The following is a 9992-nucleotide window of genomic DNA, read 5'->3' as shown; positions in this document are numbered from 1 at the left end:
GTGTGTGTGTGTGTGTGTGTGTGTGTGTGTGTGTGTGTGTGTGTGTGAGAACGTTTGTGGATGTTTACCAAACTGCTTAGATTAAATCTCCCTCTTCGTTTGTGTCTGTCTTTTTTTCTCTCACAGAGACAATACAGCAGAGTAAAAATGTTTGTGCGTGGGTGTGCAAACTCACATTTAACATCTGAGTAATTTTTTTTTCCCCCCAAGTTTTTTTTTTTTTGCTTTCTGTGAATGCTTTCTCATGTATGTCATGAGTCAGGGTTGTCACAAGATGAGTGCAAAGCCCTTGGTTGCACTTGACATGCATCCTTGCAGACTGCAGCAGTACCCACTTACTGTACCGTATAGTTCAAGCTTTCAAATAAGTGCTGTCTGCAAAATGCAAAGCATAAATCTAAATATCAAAATGTTTAGATGTTCCCCAGTGACTACACAAAGAAGTTCTTGATCACATAATCTGAGACGCCTGATTTTATCCATTTCTTTCAGCAGCATGATAAAGTCTCTCCCTCACTCTCACACACACGCATGTACGGACGCACATGCTCCAAACAACCTTGATGTCAGTTTCATTCACTCAGTCATGAATTGAAGTGCCAAGTGACAAGCATTTCTTACAAATACACTAAGTGGAAGAAAATATCTTAATATTTAAGAAATATAATAAAACATTTTATACCCATTTTGGCACGGCCAAAGGGAAACAGGAAGTGACATTAAAGGGAATCTCTTTAAAAAGGGGACCACCCTAGTCTGTATTTATTAAAACTGTATTATCTTAACTCTGACCCTTCTTGGTCTCTCTCTGATATTGACTCAAAGTAATCTAAAGAAACATCAGATTCTTCTCTACTGTCTGTGTCAGCCATTGTAGCGATGCTCTGTTTGCATGTAGGCATTCTCCTTTGCCATCACTTCCTGCTACTGTGCATGCAAATATTTCAACTGTTCGTCTCGGCAGCAATAATTAATATTTTCTTTCGGTATTAATGTTAACTTTCCAATAACGCGTTCACATTTAACACAGATATTTGATGTTACAGGGACTTTAATCGACAGAAGCAAATGACATTTTCTCAATTCACAAATGTAGTTTTCCAAAATGGGTGTAAATTGAACCAAAGCTAATGTTCAGTAATCTAGTCGTTTGTTGTCATTCAACATGTTAAAAACATGAGAACAAAATTTATTCCCCTTGTACCATTGTTCTAAGTTATTGACAATACTGTATTTTTCGGACAATAAGGCACACTTAAAATCCTTTAATTTTCTCCAAAATCAACAGTGAGCCTTATAATAAGGTGCGCCTTATGTATTAATTCTGGTTGTGCTTACTGACCTCAAACTGATTTTACGTGGTACATAATGCTCAAAAATCTGTCTAAATATTTTAGTTTCGCTTAATGCACCTTATAATCCAGTGCGCCTTATGTATGAAAACAGACGTGTTCGTTGAAATTGCACCTTATGCGCCTTATAGTCCGAAAAATACGGTAACTTAAAAACCTTCGATCAGTAAAATAAAAATAATAAAAGTGCAGAGGACCGCAGAAAGTTTAGCTCTGTGAGTGTCACAGCCTTGCTTTGTGTACTGACTTGTTTTTCCCTTTTATATTATTCATGTCTTCTCAACAGACCTCTCTTGAGATTCTTGGCCTATCATTAAGGAGTTTGCAAATGGTAAATGTTTGCCTACTTCTTTCTGTTTACAGACCAGCTCGGAGCGCTACGTGAAAGATGCCTTCCAGTGGATGGTGCCGTTCCTGCACCGCTGTGAGGGACAGAAGGCAGGTGCAGCCAAATCTCTGCTCGCAAAGTACCTGGTTGGCCTGGCACAGCAGGACCTCACCCTGCCGCTCGTCATCTTCCAGCACTCCAAACCTAATGTTAGTATTACATAAACACAAACAAACATTATGGCCTGTGGGTGCGATTTCCACACCAACGCTTTGATTCTGCATTGTAAATGTTACAACACCAACAGGCACAGCCACGGACACACTTCCATTATTAAAAAGCATGAATCACACCTAAATGCACTTATAAAGTAACTGATGCAGTACTTCAGTATGTATTTGTACATTAACTGTAAGGACAGGCTTGATGCAAATGCAAACAGTGACTCTTGTGTCGTCTTCTCCAGAGCCAGCAGAAGATTATTGGAGATCCAGACCAGCTGATGGAGGTGGCTTTGGAGTGCATCTACAGCTGCGAGAGAGACGACCAGCTCAGCCTCTGTTATGACATCCTGGAGTGTCTGCCGCAGAGGGGCTTTGGGTCAGACAAATGCACACACAATTATACACGAGAAACAAGTCTGGTCATATATTTTCTGCTCATCAAATGCCAGCGCTGATCTTCATCTAGGTTCTTTAAACTGCGATGTCGGGATGTTAGAGCAGTTAATGACTGTCTTGTCCACAATCTCTCCTTTTTCGTCCTTTTAGCTCTCTTTAGACTTATAAATAAACCTAGCTACAACCTATGTTTCTCTCCCTGGGAACCTATCTTTTTCTCCTCCTCCTTATTTGTTCAACTCGCACTCTAAGGAGCCATTGGCTGGCCATGCTACAATCCATACATTATTTCCTTCTATTGCTCTGGCTGCCTCTCTGTGCACATCTTCTGGAACATATTTTATTTCATACGACAAGAGGGCCTGCTCTGTAAGCTCCCATAAGGATGTGTGGGTTTGCAGTAAAATTAAATTAGAATGCATGGTTTATACATAAACATAGACTGGAAAAGAGAAATGATTGATGCAGTCAGCCTGTAGCGCATTAGAGTAGGTTAAATAAATAGAAATGGCTCGCATTTAGATGGATTATTCTTACAAAATCAACTCTAATTGTGGAATTGAATGTAGCATTGTGAGGAAAGCTTTGTTTTCGTCCTGCCAGGAGGCTGCAGGTCATCATAACTTGTAACAACTGCGCCCTTTGCTCTTTTCATCTGGCTCATTTTTGCTCTGCTGTGGAGCCCCATGCTGCGAATGTACGCTTTTCAATCGCACACTCGCAGCGGGGAATAACGGCACCGAAACAAGATACAATGAAATTGCTTGGGCTTCCTCTCAAACAAGCTGCATTATTGTAATAAAGTGAACGAGTCCACACTGCAGGTGTCATTTTTATGCGAGGTGACAGCTATGGCTTGAGGCGATGTGTTTAGGATTCTCCTCTCGGAGGTTTAAGGATGCGATTTTTCAGGAAGCCTTAAGGGAATTTTGTCAAATTTGGGGCAAACGTCCATCTGAACCCACAAATAAACGAGCCAGAAATTGGAGAGCAAGGACCTCATAAAACACTTATTTATGTGTAACCCAAGTCATACATTGCCAAATAAATGCGTAAGTAAAAAGGAAAACTGTCTGCTACCACTGGAATTTGGTTTCTGTTACTCAAAACAACGAAAAATGACATTTAATAATCCCCAGCGGTGTTGAGCCTGGATGCCAAAATGATTTGACCCGTTGGCCCAAATCCAGCTGGTTAAGAGGGATAATTGGCCCAGGTGCTGTCGGAAGGATGTCCCAGATTCAGTCCAAACACTATGGCTCAAGTCCTGGTGCTGAAACTAAACCAGGTGTGGAAAATACAACAAAATCAGGCGACCACACACATGATCTACTGTCAATCCATGTAGAATTAAATTCACCAGCATCTACTGGAACGCTGTCCAACCTGCACACCCTGAACCTAGCAGAGTCTCATAATCAGTCATTGGTGGCTTTATCACCAAAATGAGCCATGATATCTTGCACCTAAATGAATGGTTTAGGTCAGGGGTTCCCAAACTTTTCCATGCCATGGATCCCCCAAACAGCAGTAGCTTCTGGTTGAGGTCCCCCCACACAAACCCACAAACATTGCTACAAAGTATGTAAAGAAACATCAACTTTTAGAATGTTTTAACTTTTATTCACTATATTCAACTAATTTTTACAGCTGCTGAGCATAAACACTTTGAAAAAAACTGGTTTAGGTCATTTCAAATGGGGTTCTTTGCAAAGGTTATGGGCAATTAATATCTTACCTGCTGTAGATAGCTGTTTGAACAACGTTGGTTTTGAGTCTAAATACAATACAATACAACGTTATTTATAAAGCACTTTAAAAACAACACCTTTGGCCAAATTACTGTACACTAACACAAACAAGCAAGCATAAAAACCATAAAATCAACAGATACCATAAAAGTAACGAACTACCAAATCATAAAAGAGCAAACGGTAAAAACAATAAAACAAATAACTTAAAAACAGTAAAACCAACATTTCAAGCTGAGTGAAAAGCCAAAGAGAAAAATGTGTCTTCAGAGAAGATAAAAACAACTCCAATCCCAAATCTTTCATATATATTCATGGCAATGCTATTTTTTAAACCTCACTGTTAGTTTTGCATAATACAGTTATTTTGGCAGAAGTATTAAAATATTCTCACTGGAAGTGCTACAGATAACTGCTGCTGCCATTTATGCTTACAAAAAATGCTAGTTTTTTTATGCAAACAATCAAATAATATAAATTTAATGGCAATGTAGAAGCATCCATCTATCCCTGCCTTGTTTCATGTTCTTTTTGAATGTTTGGGAAGATAAAGATTTTAGGTGACTAAGGTGTGAAAAAGAGTAAAGTCGAGTTAAATATGTGGTAAAAAAACATTTCGATTTTATTCAGTTTTACAAACAAGTGCTTTTCCAAACCCATTTACTAAACATATGTATAAAAGCTAAACTTTAATATGCTTTTACTCTATTATTAATATAAATACTGTTGAGCTCAACCAAAAAAAAGCACAATTAAGTGAAATGAACCACACATTCTCTGAATTTCTATTGTATTGCACTCTCTAGTTTAATAATTTGTCTTGTATAAATTATTTCTAAATTATTACATTGCTGTGTTTTAGAAAAGTTGTCTTCCTTTTCAGACACGTTTTATTTTCTGCAGTGTTTGGATGAACAAAACTGTAAATCTGAATCATATATGTGCAATAACCTCAACTTAACATTTCTCCCAGGAGTGATTTCTTTGACTTATAATGCTTCAAAATGGCTTCACATAGAATATTGCAGATTTATGTGTTATGATAGAAACCATGATTCAACTCATTTTTTTATTATATTTTTCTGTGGGACTGCATAAAGTGGGTCTAAATCTTCCCAGAAGAGAGTAATGTTCCTCCACCATTAGAGTGTAACAAGCAGAGATAAACTAAGCATTAGATGGTGAGTCTGAAGAAGAAATGAAGGAGAAAATGGGCATTTAAAGGAGGAAGTGGTATAGTCAGAGCTGAGGACACTCAAACACACACTTTACTTACATTTATAAACACAGACATGCATTTAGAGAGTGTACCATGTCTTTGTGCAAGCTGTTTACCACCTTTTTTTCGTGGCTCCATTTTGTTAACTTCAACATGCATTTTGTAATTGTGTTTAATATTTTTCAGACCGCAGACGGACATGACTGCATCGCTTCATGACAAGGTGGACAAACTGGAAAAGCATCTCAGGTATCACCATCATACTCATTTAACAGGATGCACAGATGAGGATTGAACAATTGTTAGTAGAAATCCCATCATAGTTTCAAGGTCAATTCCAATTTTTGGTGTGCTCTAACCGGCCATTAACATTTTTTAAAATGATTTTCATTTCTCTCTTAGTATTATAGTTTACAGAATACACATTTTTAACTGGTCAAATAATAAAAAAAAAGACAATAATGCAATGTTAACAAAAACAAACAAAAAAAATCTTCATCAAAATAACATCAGATCTCTGATTTCTACCCTTCACCAATGGAAATCTACACAATAAATTCCTCCAGGTTTGTAATTAGGGGTGTTTCAACAAATAAAGTACCCCCCAAAATAAAACTAAACGGAAAAACAATTACAGTAGAGTATATATCCTGTATGAACCATGATATAGGTCCTTCATGTTTGTTTTTTTTTAAATTCATGCACAATTTAATATAAAGTACAGTAGTCCCTCGATAGACTCGCTCTATCACGGTTTTTCAAAATAAGATTGGACATGACACACAGTGGCTGATTGATGGATGAGCCGCACGATAAGCATGGATTTTTTTTTTTAAATAAATTATTTTAAATTATTTAGCACCTGCTGCACCTTTGTGCAGCCCACATGTTCAGGGAGAAGCTCTCTCTTGCAGCGGGTCATGATCTCCGCTCTGCAGCGGATATGTGGGCGTGGCCGAGAGCAGAGATCATGACATGCTGTGCTCTTTTAGAGCTTTTAGAGCTTAGACATATTGTTTAGAATATTGCAAGCATTTGGGAAGGGTTTAAAATGCATATATATATATATATATATATATATATATATATATATATATATATACTAAAATAAACTACTACTTACTACTTTTACTACTATTCCTACTTCGTGGTTTTTCACTTATCAGGTGGGGGCTGAGAACAGAAACCCCGTGATAAACTAGGGACTACTGTACACCTAATCACAGAAAGTTCATTTTATTTTTCTACAGACCTTTCATTATAAAATAAAGCTGTGTCCAAAGTAAGGATTGTTAGTAAGGAACTTTGTCTTTATTCTTGCCATGAATAGTCATTAATTATGAACATTAGGAGCAAAGGGGACATTACATGTTTTTATGTTAAATATGTTGAGAAGTCACTGCGCTGTATGCAGTTGTACAAAAACAGGATTTTAGTAAAAGGATGATGAAATGACGATGGTGACATTCTGATAAATAAATAGTAACTTGACATTAAATGCATTAGTGACACATTAGTGAGGAGTGGTGGCACAGAGGTTGGAGAGGATGGGCCTGTGATCGGAGGGTCACCGGTCAACCCTGACTCAAATCCCGGACCGACTAACATCAAAATGTGAATGGGAAAGGTGAAACACCCACACCTGCCTCCACCCTCATTTGCCCCACTCTGGGCCCTTGAGCAAGACCCTTAACGCCCCCAGCTGCTCCCTGTGCACCTTAGATGGCAGCCCCACTGCTTCACATGTGAGCTCCCATGTGCAATAGGGAAAATGCAGAGAATTAATTTCCCCATTGGGAATTAATAGAGCACAATACAAATAAATAAATAAACAATAAATTATGCTCATTAAATGAACTAAATAGTCAAATAAATTTCAAATTTTCCACATCGTCGGTAATGACTTATGTTAGCATTTAGCACAGTTAGCTTATCTGGCTGTAACAGCGGCCTGTGTTATTTCCTAGATAGTATAATTAGTCTACCTCAGTTTTCCAACAGACTGCCAACATGTTCCACATAGAAACACAAAACGATATATTAACTTTTCCACGATAAATCTTTGCTGCTGTCTGCTCAAGTCTTTTTGCTTTCACTAAAGATTGGACTTAAACTGCCAACTGTTTAAGAGGCAGCTTAATAAAGCAGCTGTATCTTGGTAGAAAATGTAATTTCCATTTAGCAGCTTTTTATACCTCCTGTGATTTTTCAGACTTTTATTTCAAACACCTCGCAGATGCCACAAATGGCTAACGTTGCGTTGTTTTTACTCTGTAAAAAAATAACTTTTAACTGAACAAGTGCTGTTGATAGCACAACTTGATAGTTTAGTTGTGGTGTGTTCACTGCCTGGAGGGAAACAAAAACAACAATAGATTTTTAATTGCTGTATCAGCTGGTCACTCGACAAGCTAAAACCCGCTCAACTCCAGTCACCCGTTCATCGATTGGTACATCTGAGTATCTATTCTAGACTATTTAGCTTTTTTTTTTTTTTTTTCTGCAGCTGTTCAATCTTTAACAGCTCAATTCTAATATCTTTGGGCTTTGATTTGGTATTTAAGCACAAGGAGGATTCATTCAGAGCTGTAATCCTTATGTCTCTTCTGCAGCTCTTTAAAATTCTCATGTCAACATTTGGAAGTGTTGGAAAGATCAGCCCCCTCACTTCCGTCATTACAGGCTCACTTAGGGAATTCTCATTGTAGAGCGACGCTTATTAATTTTCCTCCCTCATTAAAGAACGTGATCATCTTAACCAAAAAAGCAGTGACGTGCATGCCCAGTGAGCTCCCTTAAAAAACTAAATATCAAAGGATCATTGTCTGTTCTGGGTGAGGTTAAAACAGCCCGAGGCGTCAACTCGGTTGCAGGTCTTACTCGTTCGCCTCTGGCTCTTCGGATAAAAAAAAAATTCCAAAAAGCAGTGAGGAGATGAGGACGAGAGACAGAGGATGAGGGTGGAGTCAGTGGGAGTGCGGGAGCCTGAAGGGAATGGGAATACAGATAATGATGATGATAAAGAAGAGTTAGCAGAAGGAAAGCTGGTGCTAAATCTCGGTTTATCCTTTCACACACACGCATCCGAACACAAACACACCGCAGGGAGTTTGTAAAATGTGTTTATATGTATGTTATGCTGAAGCAGTTTGATTCTCAAACGCAGATGAATCAAGCGGCAAATGCAAAGTGTTTTTCATCTAAACACATTCAGAATGAAAGCTGGTTTCAACTGTTGGCTCAATAGGATGTCTACACACACACAGGCACCTGTTTACTATGGTAATGAGTTGCAGCAGAGTGAACATCTGTAGCAGCGCGACCCTGTTGAGACGAGGGGGTGCCATGCTCGTCTTTCACCAGCACCCACCTTTTTCCCTCTGGTCGCACGAGGCAGCTTGCATTCATGTGCTCCTGGATGCACGCACACATGCACGTACGCACACGCACACAAATCTGTGCAGCAGCTCTGACATGCAGTTTATCATGTTGCTCTTGTGACTTGCACTGCACTTTCTCCGTCTGCATTATCTTACAAATGACTTCTCTGCTGCCACAATAATGAGCAGCTTAGATTGTCCCCATGTGGATTATGCTGTTTTTCTGTTTATTTGTTTTTTAATTTAATTTTTATTATTATTTTGTCACGTTATGGTTTTATTTTTTACATTGGCATTTGTAACTGTGACCACTGCTGCTTCCTCTCATCCTGTTTGCTTTTGTTCCTAAATGAAATGGATAAAAATCTCAAGATTTTGGGCATAAATGTTCTTTAGTTTTTATTTTAATCTTCCAAACCTTTCATTTAAGACAACTAGTAATGTACTTATTTAAAATAAATAAATAAAACATTAAAAACAATATATATATATATATATATATATATATATATATATATATATATAGGACCTTTTCGAGATCTAGTTCAAATTATTATTTTTTATTTTATTTTTTTAAAAGGCAGGTGATCATGTGATTTTTGTTCTGTGTGTTCAGATGTCTGTCTGTTAGCAAAATATTTCACGAACCACTGGATTTTAATGACACTCTGAGAAAGTAAGCATTAGATGTACCTCTACAACGGATTAACTTTTGAGGTCAACTTGGTTCAGTATGGTTGCTACACCAAATCAGCCTCAGCAGACACAAAATTAAAGCTATATTAGCCGAAGTTCTGTTTGGTAGTAGCTGAAAGTCATCCTCATGACTTACTGTGAGTGCTGACAGATCAGACAAAGTCTTTGTTAGGTGGCAGGCAATATGCTACTCTCATTTATCAGTATTCCTAAGCTTTATCAAATGTTCTTATGTTTTTCATCAAATTTGGTTGAATAACAGTACCATATTTTCCAGACTATAAGTCGCACCTTTTTTCATATTTTGGCCATTCCTGTGACTTATATATGTTTTTTTCCCCTGTTTATGATGCAATTTTTGACTGACGTGTTAAATGTTCATTCATACTGACATGAACCAGAGTAAACATTAACATTTGCAGCTGCGAGAGGGCCCTCTAGACTTTTGACAACTATATATTGTTCCTCTACCCCCCCCCCCCCCCCACCCAAACTGAGAAAAACTTAACACAAGTAAAATGCCCTCAAAAGTGATGTGGAATGAGATTGGTGAATTTACTGTTAACTTGCTTGTCGGACTCGTTGGCTTATGTTAATTAAGCCTGTTCAGGATCCCAGGTCTGTTCTGTGTGTTATTGCTATTTCA

General features: G+C 38.0%; 1 protein-coding gene across 1 annotated transcript in view; it reads right to left on the bottom strand.

Moving 5' to 3' along the window:
- Positions 1–9992, bottom strand: part of LOC119418514 (WD repeat-containing protein 26) — a 368230-nt gene that overhangs the window by 1948 nt on the left and 356290 nt on the right. The window lies entirely within an intron of this gene.

This window comes from Nematolebias whitei, chromosome 12 (assembly GCF_014905685.2).
Source record: "Nematolebias whitei isolate Nwh7 chromosome 12, NemWhi1, whole genome shotgun sequence".
Taxonomy (NCBI): Eukaryota; Metazoa; Chordata; class Actinopteri; order Cyprinodontiformes; family Rivulidae; genus Nematolebias; species Nematolebias whitei.
The sequence above is the reverse complement of the archived record's forward strand: the minus strand, read 5'-3'. Positions and strand labels throughout refer to the sequence as shown.